A 22,797-nucleotide genomic window follows, 5' to 3' on the forward strand; every position below is an offset into this window, starting at 1 on the left:
TTGTGTAATACAGCACCCCCTGACCTTGTAATGAGACAAATAGGTACGTCTCTTCATGTTTCAGAAAGGGAAGTGTTTTACAACAACAACAACAACAACAACAACAAAATTACATCAGATTATCATCTCATGATTTATATAGAAATTAAGATAGTGAGTTTTATTTGCAGATGTAAGACACTTGAAAAAGCTAACTTGAGAATAGGACTCCTGTCATTCCTTTTAATAATTATTGCTGCCTGTTACAAGATGTTTCAAGTTTAAATATATGCTAAAGGTTGCATAATAGAGTGAATAGTATTCATGGAGTTCTAATTCTATTTTAATTTAACACATATTCTGTATGCCCTTTTTGTTCCCCTGCCCATTTATCTATTTCTGTAGTATTACCTTCTGCATATTAATCGGGTCAAAGTGAGGCTCATTTTCTCTGTAAGACTGTATAATTCATGGCATCGATAAAATTAAGGATATAATAAAATATCAAGACTTCATAGCATAGAGGCAATACCTCTGAGACCCAGTGGTCACTGTTAAATGTAAACATTTTTCCTTAAAATTCATCTCTGTGTACCACTCATTCCTTTTCACATGAAACATTCTTAGTACCAAGCAATGACTGCCTAAATACTGGGGTTTTTTTCCTGTATCCCTCAATATGGTGTTCAAAGCTAGAACCATCACGACTTTTTCTGAACAGCTGTTTGCTAGAATATGATATGAATGGAGACTTACAAAAAAAGCTCTTAAGTAAGAAAGCACAAACAAACACAAGTGTGCTGTATAGTTTTGACCTGCACCTGGCATGGATCTGGGGTACTTCCTGTCTTTTGTCATGCCCATCCCTCTCCATCTGGCTACTTGGAGGCTTTTAGGAATTATCTCTATCATTTGCACTTATCTGCTTCCAAAACACATTTCAAACCTGCTCAATATAGAACTTTCAGTATTACAGCAGCCATGTCCAGGATTAAAATTCATAGCCTAAGGTTCACAAATTAGTTAACCAAACCATATAAATATGCATACCACTCTGAGGGCCAGGACTATTTCTCTTATTTTTTCTTCCATTTTTTAGACAATCCTTCCCAATTCAGTGGACAGCTTCACAAATGTGAAATGCTGTTTCTCTGCCAAATGAGAGATGAACACATGAATGATCAGTGTTTATCACTGATAAATCTACGCAATTACCCACGGTACCTTACCCCCAACTCCTGGCCTTGCACTGATGACAGTAAAAGAAATACCATGCAACTTTGTCACTATTAATAGCTGAGCAAAAAAGCCTGGAGACAGAGCTCCAGACGAGTACTAGTGCCTAGGGACTTCCCTGTACACAGACTTCTGTGTAAAAATGGAAAATGAGATAACACACAAACCTTCCTACTGCTGATCCTGAAGTACTGCATTTGCAAAGGATGCAAGGCAATAAAGCAGCCACAGCACTGAAAACCAAGGCAGACTGCTGTCCACATCCTCTCCCCTGGATCCAGTGCTTAGTTGAATAAGGGAGTAAAGCCCTTGTCTGTTAAATATTGTAATTTCTATAATTTTAATTTAAAAGAAGAATGGAAAGTTAATAAATATTTACTGCTCCCAGAATCCTGATGCTGTTTAATGTTAAGTAATCAGGAGTGTTAAGGATAAGAAAAGTTGTGCTCATGAAAAAAGGTACTGAGTATGGATTTAAGAAAATATTTTTAGGATGAATCCTTCTGCTTGTATTCATGTCTGGGTTGTTCTTTATTTTTACATTTTTCTATGTTTAATTTATAAGGCTGGTTTCCTACTGCTGGCCAACAAGTTGTTGAAAATAGATCTTACGACTTTTCTCAGATATTCCATGTCTTACTTTTCCAAATACTGCCGTGTGTGACACTTCTCCAGAAGTCCTCATACCCAGGAATGTCTGCTACTTACATTCATACTATAGGGAATTCAGCTGTTATACTACACATTGCAAGAGTGATAAGGTTTTTTGTTGGAATATTTGTAATTGGTTTGCTGGCAAAAGTAATTCATTCTATGAAGTGATTATCATTTTCATTAAGTGTGCTTCTAGATGACCACTTCTCATGATCAGAAGTAATAAAAAAGAGTAATATTTAGTCTTAACAATCAACTGAGTCTGTTTTCCCTTACTTCCAGTGCCAGACATGTACAACAGTATTTAGCTCATAATAGAGAATAATTTAGAGTTTCCAAGCAGCAGTAATAATATAACAAATACATAATAAGTTATTAACTTCATTTCAAAAAGTCATTAGCAGTTAGCACAATGTTTCTTAAGCACTGACCTGGCCTTTTCTAATAGGAAGGCAATAAGAAGACAGTGAAACCTTGGAAATTACAACAAATTCAGCTTTGAAATGAGATACTAGTTTTTCAGTAATGAGGTTAAACCAATATTGCAAGAGGTCTGCTAGGAGAGCTGGCAGATATGACTATGCTTCAAGTTGGAAAGCAAAATTAAATAACTTTAAAAATTAAATGTTTTTTCAAGTTTTTAATAGAAATTCTGTAGTGGATGCAAGTGAATATGTGAGTTTGTGCATGTATGTGCATGTACCTTTGCTGAAAGAGAGTAAGACAGAGTTGCTTTCTAAATAATTTTAAGTTTCATTAATCCCTGTTTTCCCCCATATACCTTCTACATTCCCCCTGGCTGTTCATTGAGAGTATAGCAAGCTCTCTACTGCTCACTTTCATAGAGCTGCTCAGAAGTTTCTCAATGTGCTATCAAATTATCAGGATAGATGTGTTCAAGAATTTTTCTTTCTTTACTGTCCTACAACCACATGAACAAGATTGAATAAAAACCATGGTTGGTTCATCTCCAGATTTATTCCAAGAAATAGTACCTAGTGCTTTTAACCCTAAGGAATGCCAAGCTCAAACTTTCTGTCAGAATCCAATTTGCAGGTTGCCACCTATCTATAGAAATATAATACAATAGTAAGAAAAATCCTAAATGTCTGATAATTTTTTCAGTAAATAACTGAGGAAAATAGCACACTGTCAAGATGTTAGGGGAAAAAAACCACAAGAACAACCAAAAACACCTGCAAGGAGGCTTTCTCCATTTATTTCTTACTGCTCGATTCCAGGATTAGGTAGCAAACATATTATTGCAAAAGTTTTCTGTGTCCTTGAGACTTCCAGAGTTTACTTTTCTTTGGTTAAAAGTTCCAGTCAGGAATCTTCAAGTGGTGTGTTGTCAAGTGTGTATTGTGGTTTCTTCTGGTTTTACCTAGCATGGTCAAATATACTTCATGACAACAAAAGATTGAACTGACAAACCTCAGGCCACATTTTTGGGGTAAAAGAAACCTCTTTGCTCTTTCAAAGGCAATTTTTTTTTGTAGCAAATAACATCAGAGAAACTAATTGCTACCATGGATTTTATAAACTTAGTGAATAAAAATGGAATGTGTATAAAACACCTTCAGAAGTGATCCAGGGAGATATACTCATTGCTGCATTTGAATGAAAAGTCATGCACTTATTAAGGTTATAAACTTGCAGCAATGATATGATTTTCTTCCCACAGTTAAAGTCCATAGCTACTCTATATATGATAATTATCTGTGTTAGAAGGCAACACATAAAATAACCTACCTCCTTGCAAATATTCTCCTTTGCTCCCTAGGTGTAGGCGCTCCCTTTTTCTTTCAGATGTTTCCCTTGAAGTAATGGCAGTTGGTTAAACTCAGAGGAATTTCAACCAATATGAAGTTAATATTTGTTGTCTGTATCATACCTGAAGTTTTCATACACAAAAAACAAAAAACAAAAAACAAAACAAAACAAAACAAAAAAAACAACAAAACAACCAAAACACTTATGTGGTTTCATTTTTTTTTTTTTTTTTTTTATCGGTTGGTTATGTGAAAAGGTTTCTTACCACTTGAAATCACAGCTACTTTTTGGAGTCATCTTGAAAAAGTAATCATCAACCCGTGTTGAGAAAAATTACTATTCGTTATTTCCATTGTTATTTGGAAAAAAATTTAAATTATATAAATGTAAAATCTGTCAGTTTCTCTACATGGGAGACAAGCTGGCTGATGTGGAGTGGTCACATATCTACTCATGTATGAACACTCTTCATTGCTATGTGAGCTGATGAGCATATGTAGTTATGGGGAACTTCCCCAAACTGAATGAAAATAAAGTGTGAAAAATAAATCTCTCTCTTGTCAGAAAGTAGGATATATACATACACTGCTCTGTGATAGGATGGTGGGAGGCAGTATATGGAGCTCTGTGCAGCACTGAGACTGGTGACTGCTTTGCTCAGTGGGCTGCTTTGATAGGGAGGTTTTTTCCCTATTAAATGTAGTAGTGTGAAAATTTTATAATTGTGAAGAACATATCCTGCCATTTTGGCTTTTATCCAACATGACTAGATGTGCTGTGTGCTATGAGAGCATTTCAGCAGTGGCTTTAGTTTACTTCTTTGGATTTATCTACCTTAATGTTGGGTATTCAAGTAGAAAGAATTTTTCTAGTGTTCTGTTAAATACTCCATCAGAGCTGGTTTTGATTGAAATTTTTCTGTGGTTGTGTACTGGGGGAGTCACGAGGTTGTGTAGCATTTTTATATTTTAATTTTAGCATCCTTACAGCTAATACAGTGAGCTCAGTGGGTAAACTGCTCCTGTACCATTGATGTCCACTGGGGTGTGACCCTGTGGTGAGTGCACCATGGCCTGTGTTTGCCCTTATTATGGTGTGCAACTGTGAAAAGGGAGTGTTGCAGTTGTGGCACTATAAGTAGGGTCAATTTAGCTCAGTGTAAAGCTGTAGGTGGTTTGCTATGGCTCACCACACAGCCATTAAGAGTATCATTTCTGCTCAGCACAGAATTGCAAGTGATAGTACTTAAACTCCCTATAACACTGTGAATGATAGTGCTCTCATTTCATCCAGGAAGAAATGTGAAGACAGGCATTCTGACTAAGCCTGTGATTTAAGCCAGTTAGGTAAAAAAAAGGAAGTAATTTCATCATCTGCAAGAGGATGTGGTATCACTGAAATTTACTATTGATTTTAAAGTGATTAAAAAAGAACAATGGATCACAGAGTCAGCCATTTTAGAAGAAAAAGATGAGCATGTTCATAAATATTTCCTGACATTATCACAGTGTAACTTAGCAGTCCTGAATCCTTCTCTAGAGATGCTACTTTTCTCTAAGTCCTGTGGAAACTACTCTTAAATGAGTTGCTTGGTCTAGATGATTCTCCAACTGTTTTTCACTTGTCATTGAAGCTTTATCCTGTTCAAAAAGTTAAAAAAAAATAACTTCTCAAAAATTATTGTAGAATATAAAATACACCACAAAAAAGTAGAAGAAAATGTGCTGAAATAGTATAATACAGAAATGAATACTTTTTGTCTCATAGCTAATTTTTTGTAAGATATTGTAAAGTCAGCTTTGCAATGATCTGTTCTAAATCTACATATGTCAGAGATGGGCAGAAGGTGAGGAGTGAAATTATTACATCTGCAGGAAAAAAAACACACTCTGATTTGGTGACCTTACCCACCAGGAGTTACATGAAGAATTGCAATTATGTAGAGTTTAAAATTGTACCTATCATTTACTTGCACCTCAAAGTAGTGTATTTTTCTGTTTTTAATATACTTTTTCTTTGCTTAATTTACATTGTTTGATGACCATTTTAGATGGAATTTTTCAAATAATAGAATTTATATTTTCCATTTGCTGGGCAGTTCTTAAAACTTTGTAACTGTGTTCAATGTATCACTTAAATTAGTTTAACATGCATAGCTATGGAAAAAGGTCATAATAATATACAAACTGAGAAATTCAAATAAGAATGAACTTAGAGAAATGAACAAGAAACCATTGCAGAACTCTCCTTACTTTAATTTCACCATTGATTTGACTCATTGGGTGAAACGGGGCCTAATGATGGACTTAGTCTCCTTAACACAATTTAGTTTGTATAACTCCTGATACTGATTGTTTACAATTGGATTACCTTATCTAATAGGGAACAGGACAAGGCAAACAAAATTTAAAAATTGACCAGTTTGTACTTCTAGAATTCTACTGTGCTCTTTAGTTTGATGCTTGCATCAGAGTTGTTTAATATTTACGAACTTTTGAACTGCACCTATAAGGATGTCAAAACAAATGTCAAGTACTGGGTTTAGCAAGGTATCCTATGTGTGCTCCTTTGCATTTCAGAATTTCCCATTAGATTAGATTTAGGAATGAAAGAAGTAAGTTTGTTAAAAACTGAAAGAAAAGAAAAGAAAATTCCTCAAAACTCTCTTGGTCTTCTCTGTTCTGTTAGTATGATCTTAAACAATGTTTATAATTTATACTCTATTCTATGTAGTTAAGGCTATAAGTTTGCATGTCTCCCAGGCTGTACAGGAAAACAATTACTGTAATGCAATCTGACAGCATAGAAGATATGAAAAACTACCATAAGAAAAATTATGTAGATCTAAAGCAAACAATTAACCTTTTGGTTGTGTGATATATGAAGGAAAAAAAAAAATCATTCAATTCAATACCATTCCCAAGGAACCCACAATGTTTATATGTTTCTTGGTCAGATGCCCTTATATTTGTTGGTAAGGTTTTAAAATACCTATGATAAGAATTTTTATGATTAGTAAAATACTTTTAAATTATTAAATGAATTATTTTTATGCAAGACTTGAGAAAATTATTATTAAAAATATTTCTAATTCTTAATAATGCTTAAAAAGGATAAATTATTGCATTTCCATTTTGATAAGGTATATTTTTGTCATAAATTATAGAGTTCTGTAATGAACTTTTCTTAATTAACCTCACCTTCACATTACTCATGTCAGTGAAAAAGTTCATTTTAAAATACCAGTTAATCTTCCAAACAGAACAAAAGTACATGCCTTTCTATAAAGTCTTCCAATTTACAACCTGAATCTTCCTAGAACATTTTTATCATATCTATTCTTGTGAGCATTTAAATAAATTTCTTCTTTCACTCATTTACTCACACATTTCCATGAGTTTTCCTTCTAGAAAAGCTGTTATGGGGAAGTCTTATATTATTTCTTTCCACCGTGTAAACAATGCTGAATAATATTCTGAGAAGCTTAAAATTCCTAAAATATTTAGAGGTATCAAATATACATATTATTTATCTGTATAAAGAATAAAACAATTTCAGTGATTTATCAGACTGGCTCAAGGGAGAATAGTCATACTAAAGATAGAATTAATCACAGTGGTTATGGTATTTTCTTGATGTTTAAGAAACAAGAAATTGTAAAATAAAAAAACTAGCTCTAGTCCCATCATGCTTTAATGAAGATTTTTTTTGGCATGAAATAAAAGTAAAGGATTAAAAATAGATCTATATCCTGTTTCTAAATCCACAAAGAATATTAATGCATCTGCAAAGAAATTCATCAAAACTGCTTTCCAAGGCTCTGGTCACAATATTCTCATAATTAATTCCAAAGTAAATTTGTCTAGCATTTGCTTAGTTTGTCTAGGAGTAACCAGTATAAAAAAAATTAGTAATTGATGATTTCACTTCTTATTGGGAGCCTTGAAACTTGCCTTGGCTCTGGTTTCAAAGGCATATCTGTTGCATATTTTGTTGTCCACCCAAGTTACTGCAACACTGTAAAGCATTGACAGGTCTTTAAGAGTCTGTGTTCTGGGAACTTGCACGTAATTTTAAAAGTTTGTTCAGCTGAACCCAGAGAATATGTTTTATTCCTTGCAGAGATATTTTTGTTGATCTAGAAGTTGTTTTGTTCTCGTGTTCAGTGAGACCTGGCAGTGATACTAGTAGTGTTCCCCTTTCCTAAATTTAAATTTCAAATAGATAAACACTTAAATTTGCTGTTAAGCTTTTATTATGAATTCCAAGAATCACACAGTTAGAGATGATTAATCCTAAAGGCCATGTGCTACCTAAGTAAACAAGCTCCTATGTTCTTGATGTAATAATATAACAGAAAGTCAGATTTTGCATTGCATCATATTATTATACCAGAAGGAAAATATTGCTATTTATTAGTTCACAATTATTCCCTCTTATTTATATTCTCAGCATATTAAATATTGATGGAATTAATAGGTTACCAGTTTCATCGTAATGGTGTCAAACAGGCCCAAATGCAAATAGGGATTGCTTTAATGGGATTTATTGATTAATGTACATATGCCTTTTAATCATTTTTGTGCTGGACCTACACAGTTCTTTTCTATTTTAGTTCATAAACAAAATGCAGGTCATATCTGGTATTAGTTGCTTAAAAAAAGTCTCCACTATGCAATTTTTAGGATTTGCAAGTTGAGTTATTTCTGTATGTCCCTCGCATACTGTACCACATTCTTCTAACAGCAAGCCAATATTCCTTTAATTCTTGCTTCAAACTGAAAAAGTAAATACCAGGGACTGTGTTGAAGAATTAAGTACTAAGACTCAGAAAATGAGATATTGTGCTGCTTAGACTACTTAGAGATGTTGGTATAACCTATTTCAAGATATCTTCATCTGCTTCGTAGCACAACATTAAAATGTCACAGATTAATAAATGTCACAATGGGTTTTATTTGGACTTCTAAAACAAGTTCGAGAATTTTGACCTGTAGTTCCTGCAACTGATCTGCTAATCAAATAATCTGAGATAAGGCAGTAGCTGTCCTGGTATCCTTATTCCCTTAACCAGGCCCAAAGAACATTTCTATGATTAAGAAGTAGAGCAAGCCAGGGATATTTTCCTCTGAGATGATGTAGAGATGAGAGCATTCTTTTAGCAGCATGTATGGCAGCATGGCTTTGATCTTCAATTTGCAGGAATACTAATTTCAGGTAATCCTCTTGCCTTTAAAAAAGAAAGAAAGGAAAAAGAAGGGGAAAAATAAAAAGAAATTAAAAAGAAAATCAAATGTTAAATAGATGCTGGTCCTTCACTAGAGTCTTCATTATACCTTGGACAAGCTGATTAATTTCATAAAACTTACTCACGCTCTTTCTGTTGGTGATAAAGTGAGTATAATCTCATCTGGTATGTGTAATTTAGTGTTCATTTTTTGGCAAGATTAAATGAAATCCATCCATCTTATACAAATGCACTAGTGTAGATTCCTATTAGATAGATTTGTGCCAAAATCACTGTTCAAATATGATTTCTACTGCCTTTTCCTGAGATTTTTAAAACTCTGACTAAATTTACTCTCCTGCTGCCCCACCCTGCCACCCCCTCTGCCACCCCAATTGGTAAGGGATATTAACCAAGTAAACCTTACAACTCCAAGAATGATTTTTTTCCCGGTAATTTTTTTGGATTACACATTCCAAATAGTTAAAAAAAAATTTACAACACCTTGCTTTCTTAATAGCAAACTAGCTTTCCTTAATGAAACTAAATCCATACAGTATGACTGGAGAATAAGTCCTTTGGTACTTGCCTGAATTCATAATGGATAGAAGTGTAAAAACCTAAATAGATCATATGCAAATGTAGATTTTTCAGAACGATAAAGAAAGATTTAGAATAGTATATTCTCTGTTAATCAGCCAACTTCAGAATTTTAATTATCTCATCTGTGGATGTAAGGATGAGATATATATATAGACATAGAGATTTCATTTCTTTAAGAAGTTCTGCGGATACATTGCAAAACTGTACCTTTGCAATGTTTAACTGTAGACAACCAAACAAATCAATCAATCTTCCAAAGAGAAACTCTATGCAGAAATTATTTTGACATCTATAGGATTGGTTTGTGCTTGCTTTTGAATTAAGAGGAGGATCTGCTAAAATATGTGTTACTTTGTAAACCTGGTATATATATATTTGCTTTAAATATCATCCTTCCATTTAAGAGTTTTTGAAATAATTGGACATAATTTTACTACTAATACTAAGTATTTAATTCAAGCACATTAAACTAGGAGTCAGTTCTCCTGGTATCATCAACAAAGACAAGAATAACACTCTAGAGAGATTATTTTGGGATACAGGCTAAAAAGCCTTATTACTCATTCTCACTAGTATCTTTACAATGTTGTGTAGTTATCACACTGTAGTCTTTTATTACATACCTTTTTTTCCATGGGTTCTACAGTTTTTTCTACGTAAAATCCAACATACAGGAACAATTACTCAAAATCAGCAAATTTTTAGTTATGAGATACAAACTTTCTGATGTAATTAAGGTACTAAAACCCTGAGAGCAGTTTTCTAAGTTTTCCCACCTATTTCAATATGAGAGTGCGTAATACTTAATTTAGTAAAAAATTTGATATCTGGAAATACATAACAATGAATATTTAGTGCAATGATACTTTCGTTTTATTTCACTGTCAAGATTAGATAAATAATGTTCTCCTTGGATGTCACTTCTTTTCTAGATGAAACAATGGAAGCATTTCTTGTGTTTAATTTGAAATTAATAGGAAAAAAGGAATCAGAATATAATTAGTTCAGCATAGTCCTGTCAGACAGGAATTAGATAATTGTTAACAAAACTAGAATTACTATTAACATGTTGAAAAGACATATGCTAAAGAATATTTCTCTATATTTCCTCTTGGTACTTTTTTATCAGCTGTTGTATTCACCTTCCCTTATTCAAGAATAATGATGGCATTTACAGTGTTCTATGAGATAAGGCAATAACATCCTCTCAGAATTCTGCAGCCAGTTTCACAAGACTGTTTGGATAGATCAAGGACGGAAGTGACTATTCTTTGATAAGGCAGCAAATCAAATTATCTCTACTAATGTGTTACAACACACACTGCCACTCCAACTGTTATTTCACAGTTATTGGGAGTATTTAGGGAAAACAGAGTATGGGGTGCTGATTGATAGATGTATAGTTTCCAACAGTGCTTCACCTTGTTTCCGAGGTTTATTACTTCTTGTCATTCAGATAATTTTTGCATTGTTTTTCGCATCATCTCTGTGAAAATTCTCAAAGTGAGCAGCACAACTATGTGACAACAGAATAAGCAAAATATGTTAAATGGTTATACCTACAGCAATGGAGTCCTTCAAACAGGTTTTAGGAATTAACAGAAGAGCTTAAAAACAAAAGTGTAGTCTTCCTTGACCCGCACATGATAAAATCATATAATCATAGAACCATCGAATCATAGAATGGTTTGGGTTGGAATGGACCTTAAAGGTCATTTCACACTGACTCCCCTGCCATGGGCAGAGCCACCTCCCACTAGACCAGGTTGCTCAGGGCCCCAACCAGTCTGGCCCTGAAATCTAAGGATTGGGCATCCACAACTTCTCTGCCAGCCCTGTGGAGGTCACACTTGGAGTGGTGTGTTCAGTTCTGGACTCCACAGCACAAGAGAGACATGGACACACTGAAGGCAGTCCAGTGAAGGGCCATGAAGTGAAGTATGTCTCCAATGCAAAAGGCTGAGAGACCTGGGCCTGTACAGCCTGGAGAAGAGAAGGCACAGGCCAATGTTATCAGTGTCACAGGAACCTGGAAGGAGGGTGCAAAGAGGATGGATGGAGTCAGGCTCTTTTATTTACTGGTACTCACTGACAGAAGAGACAATTAGTACAAACTGAAACATCAGGAAACACTTTTTGACTTTGAGGGTGACTGAGCACAGGTTGTGCAGAGATGCTGTGGAGTTTCTCCTTTGATCTATTCAACAACTTCCTGCACATGATGCTATAGAACCAGCTCTGTGTGTCCTTTCTGTAGTATGGGGGTTGAACTACATGATGTCTGGAAGTCCCCTCCAATCTTAGTTGATCTGTGAATTAGTTAATCAGTACTTAAAGACAGTCAAAGCTTAAAAAAACAGTGTAGGTACTAGGGAGTTTGCCAAGAAGCAGGAATTGTCAGAATTGTTTTCCTTAACAGTAGTGTGTATACCATAAACCTGTTTTCCTATGGTTTATTTGTCCTTATGTGTCAGGTCTTCTGCTCATAGACATGTCAGCAGATCATGGGTGCCAAGTTTGCTACTTAGAGAGGCACCAAGCAAAAAGTAAAAACATTTCTTCATTTTGTGGGTTGAACTCTACATGTGTGGTAGATTAGGTTAGCAACATTTTACCATTTCCTTCTCTCCCTCTCACTTCTCTTCTGTCTTCTTTTTTATACATTTTCTTACCATCTCATTACTACAAAAAACATGCTCTTCAAACAGCTGTATTAACATTACATCAGTCTACCCATTTGACTTGTTGGCATTAATGCTTGTAAAATACCTTGTACTGACAGTCAAGTAGAATAGTAAAAAGCTTAGTAATTCTACAGACTAGGGCTCTATAGTTATGAATTTTCTAATATATGCACTGGTTATTTTTCCCTGGCTTGCTTTGGAGTCTCTAGGTGCTTAGCTTGAGAAAGCAAAAAGGAACCATGTATGAATTTAGAAGTACTATTATGCAGAGTGCATTAACTGAGGTTTGCAACAGTTTGGTGTTTTGAAATAAAAATTCTTTGGAGATTTGTTGGCACTAAACACAACAGCAGAAATATCACCAGCAACATGTTCTTTACATTCCCAGTGGAACCCTGAGGAACTCTGGCTGCTTTCCTTCCTCATTTACATTTATTTTCTACTTGTTCAGCAGAGCTCAAAAAGAAGAAAAAAAAAATCAATTTACACATGGATCTACATTGTTCCTGGCTATTCCTGTAAAGGTGGCAAAAATACATGTTGATGGTTTGATCCTTTTTGTATAATAAAAGTCAAAAGAAGGGAAAAAAATTCTGTATCCATAGATGTAAAACAATAATCATTGAATATAAATGTTTAAAATGCAGCCTTTTTTTCTGCAATCTTTTTTACAAGAAAAATGCAATATTGCTCATTAATTAGTTTTGGCTAGAATTTGAATCTGTATCTGCGTGTGTATTTGTGTCATATGATTTACCTTTGTTTTTTTACAAAATCTCGTGGTTTATATTTTGTGAATGTTTTCTAATTCTGGTAAGTTTCAAAGAAAAAGCATATTTTTCCTCTGTGTTTTACAGACAGGCAAGAATTTCAAATAGTACATTAAAACAAGAATTAAGCTGTCTTAATTGTAGTGGACCAATTGTACCCTCAACAAAATAGTTCCTGCAAAACAAATAGTGTCACGAATTTATCATGATTTACATAGATTTATGTGGATGATTTACAGTGATGTTGTGTTTCACATCCTTTGTAATGAGATGATCACTCATCAAAAATAGATGAAAGTATTAGTATGGTGACATTACAATGTCACTATTCTGGTAGGTGTTATACAGTGTGATAATCCATGACCCAGCTATTTCTTGCTGACAAATACAGGTGGTTTGGCTTCTAATTAATCCATTATTCCTAGTCAAAAAGACAGCTTGAATTTTTTAATTCAACCCCTCTCTACTTAGGAATTCCTGATTGTCTTTTAAAAAACCCACAACAGGAAGTTTAAAAGCTTTTTTGACAATGCTTGTACAAAAAAGAAGACTTCAGTCTGTACTGCCCTCAGTAGTCTATAAAGTACTTTTAAAATTAATGTGTGTCAGAGTGCAAATAATATTTTCTTAGGGACCTAGATAAATAAACAGTAAGTTTGCTTTGAGTTCCACTTCTAATATGTGTCCTTTCCTCTTAGAGGACATGAAAAACCATAAATCAATATAATTGTTGTATCAGTGCTGCACTGATTCATAAAACATATTCAAAATTTTTCCTTGTTTTGACACAGTAGCAGAAGAACATGTGAAGTTTCATCTTGCAGACTCTGATACTTTCTAGATCTATTGCCAAAGGAATTTTCCCAGGTTGAGCAGACACATTTATTTAAATCTCTGTACAAATCCTCTGAATATATTCAGCTAATGCACAGAATCTTATATTACCAAAAGCCTCTCAATTTGAAATGGCAATGACTGAAAAAAGTCCTTATTATCTCCTTGACCTTGTACAATTTCTTAGAAAAAGAGAAAGAAAGGGATTTGGGGTAAAATTTCAGATCTGTTCTAACCATGTTTTTTTTTCTGTATTTCATCCTTTCCAAAAAACAGTTTTGCAGAAACAAGTTCCCCTCACAAAGTGATTAACATGGGTCACTGCTAAACAAGTTCCATAGAGCTGTGACTTCTTAAAGAGCTGACAACATAAAGAAGGCAAATTTTCAGGGGAAGAAACTTATGTGCTGTGCATTTTTCTTCAGTTTGATTATTTGGGTATTGACATCATTAGACCAACTAACAGTACCAAGGGTGTCAAAGATGTTTTATTATTTTGCCATTAAGTACTTTTTTTTTTTTCCTTACTCCAGCATATATTCTTCTCTGGTTGGTTGATCTTTTACATTTTTTAAAAAGCTTGACAGTGAAAATGCAGACAGAAGAGAATAGTAAAATCATAGAAAAACTGAGATTGGAGGGATCTCTGGAGATCAATTAATACAGTCATCAGCTCCAAGCATTATATCAAGATACCCAGTCCAGACTATGTCTGATAGAGTCCTGAAGAATTACAGTAATAGACATGTCCCTGGGAAATATGTTGCACTATTTAACCATTCTTATGTTTGTTTTTTCCTTGGTATACAATATAGATTTCTTATGTTTCAGCTTGTTTGTTCCCCCTACTCCCATCAAGTTGTGAGGTTGACGTAATGTCTGTAAATCACTGGCTTTATTTATAATTTGCATTAAGCTGCTTGTGAGTGTAAAGAGTTGTAACATCAGTGCAATAGTTAATGAAAAAAGAAAAAATTGAAAACAAACATTGGCTGGAACAGGTGGAGTAATAAGACTATTTTGAGTTTTCAATTTGATATAGGTGAATCTAGTAGATCCGATTCTACTCTCTTTATTTGGTTTTTGGAATAACCCAAAATCTTATTTTGCATTTACAATGTAGGGTAAGCGACATTTTGGAAATCTGTTACTGTTCTTCCCTAATGTGTTACCTTATTTTTAATGGCATGATTTTGTTTTGTTTGATGGGTTTTATTCCCTTAAAATCTTGCTTACCCCCAGTAAAAATAAGTAGAGTTCACAGACCAATACTGGCATTTTATATGAAGGACTTGGTTCTTGATTTTGCTTTTGCAGTTGGGAGAGAGAGTTTATTTGACTAAGCTGGAGCAGCACAGGTCTTGAGCTATGAAAAACAGAGATGGTTTTAATGAAAATCACCATTGTGCTTTGGGAATCTAAATCACTTTTGCTCAGGAGTTGTAGTTCAGTGGAATAAAAATATTTCTGTATGGACCTACTGTCTTTAAAATTTAACCAAATAAAGGGTAAATGCTTAGTATTTTTTAGAGGATGGCTTATAGAATCCTTAATTATTATATGCAATTTTATCTTTTATGACTTAATTGATCAATTTAACAGGTTATTTCTATATACATGATCTATCAATGTACTATCTTTTTTACATTATTTCACTGTTGTTTTTTCTATTTGAATTTATCACTAGAAACACTAAGACGTGTAAATCCCCATGATACGAGACAAATTAGATGATGATGATGATGTAAAGTTCCTTTCTTTTGGTGCTTGCTGTTACTTAATATTTAATATTTAATGCTGTTGTGTTGGACCTGGAACTTGAGTCATTTCCTGTGTTACTCTACATTTCCTTTTCTGCAGGAGTACCCTTGAGGTCTGTAATTTGCAGGCAATGGGGAGTTTCTATCAAGATTTTGACCAGTCTTTAATTATTTACCATGTCAATGTTTCTCTAATGTTTTTATTGCCCCCTTATGAGCCATTTAGTAAAAAGCAATTTGCTGTTTTGGAGATAAATTAGCTTTATTTTTGCTTGTAATACACAGCAAATAGCTGTAAATGGGCTTTTTTTTTTCAGGTCATCAGAGATCCTATTAAATTCTACTGCCCTCATTTTTCACATTCTTAAAAGATCTATTTTTGGCCTTGTTAATAACAACCAACATCTTGACATTTTAATACTGCAGCTGCCTTTTCCTAAAGCCAATAGATAAAAGAGGAGGTGAACTATTGTAATTTGTTACCTTGTTTAGCAGTCCTAAAGAGAGCCAGGTGGCAGCTGGAGAGCACTGACTGTTGGCTGCACATGGCCAACAAGTACTTTATGTCCCCAGCTTGGTCTACCACATGGGAATTTCATTGTGTCACAAAGCAGAAGGGGTTTTAGCTATGCTAAATCCACAGGTGTGGAAGGAAAACAGCTGGGAAAGCTTTGGACCCGTGTCATGGGTCTTGTCTTGACCTGCCCAGTGCAGTTCCTTGTTAAAATGAAGGGATGAGCTGTGTCATCGCACAGCTAAGCATCTAATGGGGTATAACTCCCAATTTTCATCTCTCCCTGAAATCTGTAATACAAATCCTGTGACCCTAAAGAAGATTTTGATGTGAAAGATCAGGTTTGGTTGCTGTGGATTAAGCTTCAGTAAGTAAACCTGCTCTCTAGAATGTTCTACTCTTTTCCCTGGTTTGATGTAGTTAGCACATTTCTAAAGTCCATCAAGTGGCTGAAATAAGGTGAGGTGGGTCTGAAGTGCAGGAACAGACTTGAGAGCAAATGAAAGTTGGTTCCAGAAGGTTTGTTTAAATAGTTTTCTCTGTACTTACAAATAAAAAAAATAGTGCTTCTGTTGGTTTGGCTTCCCTTTACAGCCACCAGAATTAACTGCTTGAAAACCAGCTGTAAAATTACAAAACAAAGCTAGGCTATTCCATAGTATTGTGCCACTTCACCTTATTTTAAATCAATAAGGCATTTCATGCATAAATGAATGGGGCTGGTAGATAGCTTACTTCTTCAGTCATTTCCGATATACATCTGTTTCCATGTCACTCTTTGAGGCATGTGCAAATATGTGTCTGTATTTATGTAATACAAACCAACTCTTCCTTGAATGACACGTATTATGTAAAATACACTACTTGTATGCAAGGAGCTTTGTCTTTGATACACGGTGAATAATTTCCAACTCTTCTTCGCATGTCACTCTGCAGTTTATGGAATAACTTAAATACTGCCTAGATATTAGTGTAAATTTACATTTATAGAGAGCATTTCATGATGGAGCACTCTCAGTGCAGTCCAGCTCAGAAAGCACATAAGAAAAGTACTTAAGGGAAACAATTCACTGCTGGAATTTAGCAGCTCTTCAGCGTACTTGGAACTTCAGAATCTACATGTTTCCAATGCTCCTATCTTTGGATTATGGCATCCTCTACAAACATTACAAAAATATATTATAAGAAGGGTGGAATTCTACCTACTTGTTCTAGTTTTAGCTCATTGAAGAAGATAGTTAAACTTTACTTCTTCAAAATCTGTTTTCTGACAAAAAAGAAATATTGTAAAAAGGGAAGAGTTTGTAATCAAACCCTGCCTGATGAATTTTCTCTTGTCATCCAATCATCAGTTTCCATGAACTTTAATTGATAACCACCCCAATATCAAAAGGTTGGCCAAAAAATCCTGTGGTATACTTGTAAAAACCAATATGGACAAATAGCAATTGCAACAGTAAAGCATTGACTATCACCACTTGGAAGTACTTTTGGAGAGATTTATGCAGAAAGTAAATACATATAGACCATTTTATTTGCTTTAGGAAATTAATTATATTTTCTATATTTATATGAAATGTGATAAGTCTCTCTTTAGACCCAGTCCTGAAAGTGATGTAGAGAGTGGAATTACATTTAATTAAATTTATTAATTTATTTATTATTTAATTAAATTAAAACTATTGGTAACATAACTTTATATATGCAATAGAATACTTGAAATCTCTATTTTTTTTTTTTTCCTTTAGGAACATAAGAATTTTCAGGAGTCTCAACAATTTTCATGGTGATATATGTTAAAGTCTGCAAAATATAACTCTGTAACTAGTCATTCTAGATGCCAAATTTCCCTTTAAAAATCAATTTATGTAATCAGTATTTTAATTCTCATCCATGTCATAATTATTATGGCTTTTCACCTCAAACATCAAGAATTATTGTCTAATACAAAGAGACCCAGCTGGATTTTTCCACCATTATTTTTTTCTCAGGTTTTGGTGGTTTTTTCCCACCTAATTGCAACAGATGTTCATCCTTCTGTATTGGCTATATGTCTAGATCTGTAGAGTCTTTCTTTTAGTTTTAAAACCTTCATTTCTCTTGCATTCATTTCCTAACACTAAGCTATTATTAAAATGCTGTTTGGAAGACTTTGGCAGATGATCAGAATGTCTAGAAAAAAACAGGGAAAAAATTGGGTATTCACTGAAGCACAGAATATTCTGAGTTGGAAGGGACCCACAAGGATCCTCAAACTCCAGCTCCTGGTCCTGCACAGGGAAGCCTCAAGAATCACAGCATTAGCTTCTCAAAAATTTCTGTAAGGGATTTGTACCTATGGAAACTATAGTTTCAAACTAAGTTTCTGAGTAATGAGAAAAAACAAAAAACAGATCCCAGACTTTGCAGAGGTTAAAACTGATGTTAGAAAGCAGACAGTAAGGTTTTAATTGCAAGGAAAATACACATTTTGCCTCAGTTGGGATTTTGAATACATAACAGCCATGATAAGGACATGATTATGCCTGATGGAGGTGTTGTTTAGAGGGTGTTTATAATTAGATATTCTTTCAGTATTTTGTCCTGTCCAATTTGTTCATTTTGATGGAAGAATCAATTGTGCTAGCCAAAATAATTGGGAAAATTAGTAGCAACTAATGTAACACAATATGCATGTCCTCCTTGTTACAACTGGCATTTAGGCACGGCCTTGGCAGAGTGGCAGCACATATGCAGAGGCTGGAGAATCTGCAAACTGACAGCTGCTTAGATTTTGATCATTCTTCAGTTTCAAATACACTCTTTGTAGCCGTGAAAACAGATGAAGAAGAAGGCAAGCTTTACAAAAGACAGTGTCCCTGATAAGGATAAGTGTCTCATTGCTAATAGAAGAAATATGTGCATTATTTCTGCAAATGCCTGTTTTGTTGTTACTCCCAAGCTGTTGCTTACAAGCTAGAAGATTTTGCTAAACTGCACTCACTTGCACTGAGGCTTTAGAAGCATAAAACCTACAGACAAAAACGTGTCTCAAATGAAAACTGGAAAACACAAAACAATCTCTTTGTGTGTGTCTTTTGTTTCCTTTAAGAGGAAAGAAGTTGTATTTTACTAGACAATATGTAAAGGGAGAAATACCCTTAAAAGATATAAAGAATTTAAATTGAAAATTATTTTTCCTCTTTCTGCTTGCTCCTGGTTTCAGAAAGGGAATAAATGTTGTGGTGATAGTGAAACAGGGAGGCATTTGTCTGTGTCAGGAATCCAGATGTGTGAGAACATAAACACAAAAACATACCTAATCCATTAATCATCCAACTGCACAAAGGGAGAGGAAGATCTGTGAAGATTTTGCCATGTTACTCTTGTAATATAAATAAGGTTATCTAGAATCATATACTTCAGTATCTATTAATTCATGTGACCACTGCTTTGTTCCCAGCTCATCTAATCAGTGAATGACTTCGTATTTTCCAGTGGCTGGTGTAAAAGGAGTGAAAGGCTAATCTTAAGTACAACTTTTACTATGTTTCCAAAAGTATTAAGACGGTTATGGGGATTTTTGTTCTTTTTGGTTTTTTTGTTTGTTTGGGACTTTTTTTTGTTATAAAGCTGTATCAAAGAACAGATGATTTATGGTTTTACAGTCAGAGTTATCCTGACATTTGGGGAGATGGTATGAGACAGCAAACAAGAGAGAGGAGACACATAGATTAAAGATACATTCTTGTAATTCTTGGCTTGATCTTTCAAAGAAAAGGGAGAACAGAAGACACCAACACGGTAAATGGGATTAGATGGCATGTTTTCATAGTGTATTTCTCTATAAAATTCATGTCTGATATCACTACAAAGGCTATAAATCAATAGGATGAATTAGAAAAGTCCTGGAAGCTGCAATCTAGTTTGGACTAGCCAAGTCACCAGAATCAGAAGCAAATTCTTGGTAGGTAATCTTACTCTAAACTGCATTTCTAGACATTAATTGGGAATTAAATGGAATTATGGAATCCTTCTAGAAGGGCTTGGCTGAATTCCAACATAGAAATAATAACAGGTACATAGAATTATAAAATCATACAGTGGTTTGGGTTGAAAGGTATCTCACCTAGTTCCAGCACCACTGCCATTGGTAGGGAAAATTTCCACTAGACCAGGTTGCTCAAAGCCCCTTCTAATCTGGCCTTGAACATTTCCAGGGATGGGGCATTCACAGCTTCTCTGAGCAACTTGCTCCAGTGGCTCATTGCCCTCACAGTAAAAGATTTCTTCCCAGTATGTATTCAGTATGTATGACATACTATTCATATAATATGTAATCTATGGTCTGAACCCATTACCCTTTGTTCTATCACTACATGCTCTTGTATAAATTCCTACTCCAGATTTTTTGTTGCCCTCTTTGGGTACTGGAAGGTGTTATAAGGTCTCCCTAGAGCTTTTTCTACTCCAGGCTGAACAAGTCTAATTCTCTCAGCCTGTCTTCATAGGGGAGATGTTTCAGCCTTCTGCTCATATTTGTGGCCCTTCGTGGAGGCACTCCAACAGTGCCAAATCTTTATTATGTTCTGGCTTCAGAGCTGGATTTGCAGCACTTCAAGTGGGGTGTCAAAATGGCAGAGCAGAGGGACAGAATCCCCTCCGTGGTCTTGCTGCCCACGCTGCTTTGGGTGCAGCCCAAGACACCTTTGGCTTTCTGAGCTTCAAATGCACATAGCCGGGTCATGTTAAACTTCTTGTCACCAACATCCCCAAGTCCATTTGGCAGGGCTGCTCTTGATCCAGTCTCCACTCAGCCTGCATTTTTGATTTTTGTTATTTTCCCATCCCATGTGGCAGACCATGCACTTGGCCTTGTTGAGCTTCCTGAGATTTTCATGGGCCTACCTCTCAAGCCTGTCAAGATCCCTTCTCTCCAACATATCGATGAATCATGTGATGTGGTTCTCCTGATGAGATTTTGGAAAGGAAATATATTGTATTTTTGTAATGTTAATAAATATAAATATATCTTGATAATAGAGGGCACTTAAAGACACCTAGCTAATGGTATCTATTTATCTTAAGTTTTTAATGCTAAAAGTACTGTTATTTTTAACCTTTAATTGACATTGCTTCTATAACCATGTTGGTGCTGTATTCTGCTGTTTACTTTTTACAAAGGACAAAATTCTCCCATCCATAATGAATGAAGGAGGGAAAAAGGTGTCCTTGAAAGTAAAGGGAATTTTCAGTTCCTTCTATCCCACAACAACATTTAGACTTACAATTAATGTTAATAAAAATTACATCTACACTTGTGGCCAGGCAGGCTGGCATATGTGTAAAAATTTTGAAGGACAATAAGTCAGCCAAAGTGTCAGTCAGAAGCTGTTTAAGCTGTAATGATAAAGAGCATGAAAGAGTCTGTTCTAATTTTAATTAATGCTAAAGGAAGAGAAAGCAAAATTCACATTAACATTCTGATTAATATTGAACATTCATTGGTTTTCAGCAGTCTCAGTCAGAAGTCTATTTGAATCAGTCAGTCTTAGAAAATTGCATTATGATATATTGGTTTGATCACTCTCCTAAGTCTGTTTGGCATGTAGCCATCATTTAGTAAATTGTGGAACAAAAACATCAAAAGTACTTCATAGAAAAAAAAAGTGAGAGAGAGAGAGAAGAAGGAAAAGTAGATAAAATATACCAAGAAATTAAATTTCATATTTATATATCAGGAATATAGAGTCATGCCTGAGTGATCAAATGTGACTTTATCAACATTTGAAAAAAGTCCTAAAAGTACCTATTCCTTTATCTACCTGTGAACAAAAAGCATCTTTCATCATATCATAATCAGAATACACTTGGAAAATTTTATGTTGAGGTTCACCTTGAAAGCTGTGCTATCAAATTGTGTTGAAACATTTAAAAAAAACATGACTGCACCTCCTCCTTTACGTAGCAGTGATCTGATATCTTAAAGGGTTAAAAACAGCAGAAGAAAAGTTTGCAGGGCAAGTCCAAGTCACTTGCTGAGTTAATTATTTTTTGCTGAGTCCATTTCTCAGTATTGATTTTTGATCTGTGCATTCATTGCAAGGAACTGGAATTTTTGAATCTAAAAGCAGTTGCTTTACTTTGTTTATTCCAGCATGCACAGTGCATATCTCTTTACAATTATAATTTGTGGTTTATTTTCAGAAAGAGGAAGGAATGTGAAGTACTTCAGGGTTTATTTCATAGTAGTTTGTGGGTACGTAGTACAAAAAACAAAGCTCCTAATCTCAAGTCAGTCTTTTGCCCAGACTTAGACTCTGGATGAATGTATTTTCTATTACACATTATTTTAATGCCTGAGTTTGAGACACCGGGCATAAATATAGCAATCTCCATTACGAACCAGTGCAGTGAAATTATTCACTGACATCACAGCCCCATAAGGATGCCCCAGCAAGGCATTTCCTCTCTGTGGAGCCTGAGCTGGAAGAATTCAGGCTTCCCTCAGGCAGATACAGTGCTAGCCAAACATAAAGTAGGAAAATAAAGATGATTATAATTAAAATTGTTATAAGATAGACCTGAACTGAATTTTTGCATGTACTCCTCCCTCTCTACACGGACTACTCCTCTGTGACAGTGGAACTCCTCTCCACTGACTAAACAAGAAATTCTTTCACTATTCTTCCTGCAATAAGGGAATATCACACGGCAGCTGGAGCATCTTTAACAGCACAAATTGAGATAGCTTCATTCTGAATGCTTTTGCTACTCTGCTTAG

General features: G+C 34.8%; 1 protein-coding gene across 1 annotated transcript in view; it reads left to right on the forward strand.

Moving 5' to 3' along the window:
• Positions 1 to 22,797, forward strand: part of CNTN5 (contactin 5) — a 605,619-nt gene that overhangs the window by 296,503 nt on the left and 286,319 nt on the right. The gene's annotated exons all lie outside the window — the stretch shown is intronic.

This window comes from Sylvia atricapilla, chromosome 2 (genome assembly GCF_009819655.1).
Source record: "Sylvia atricapilla isolate bSylAtr1 chromosome 2, bSylAtr1.pri, whole genome shotgun sequence".
Classification (NCBI taxonomy): Eukaryota; Metazoa; Chordata; class Aves; order Passeriformes; family Sylviidae; genus Sylvia; species Sylvia atricapilla.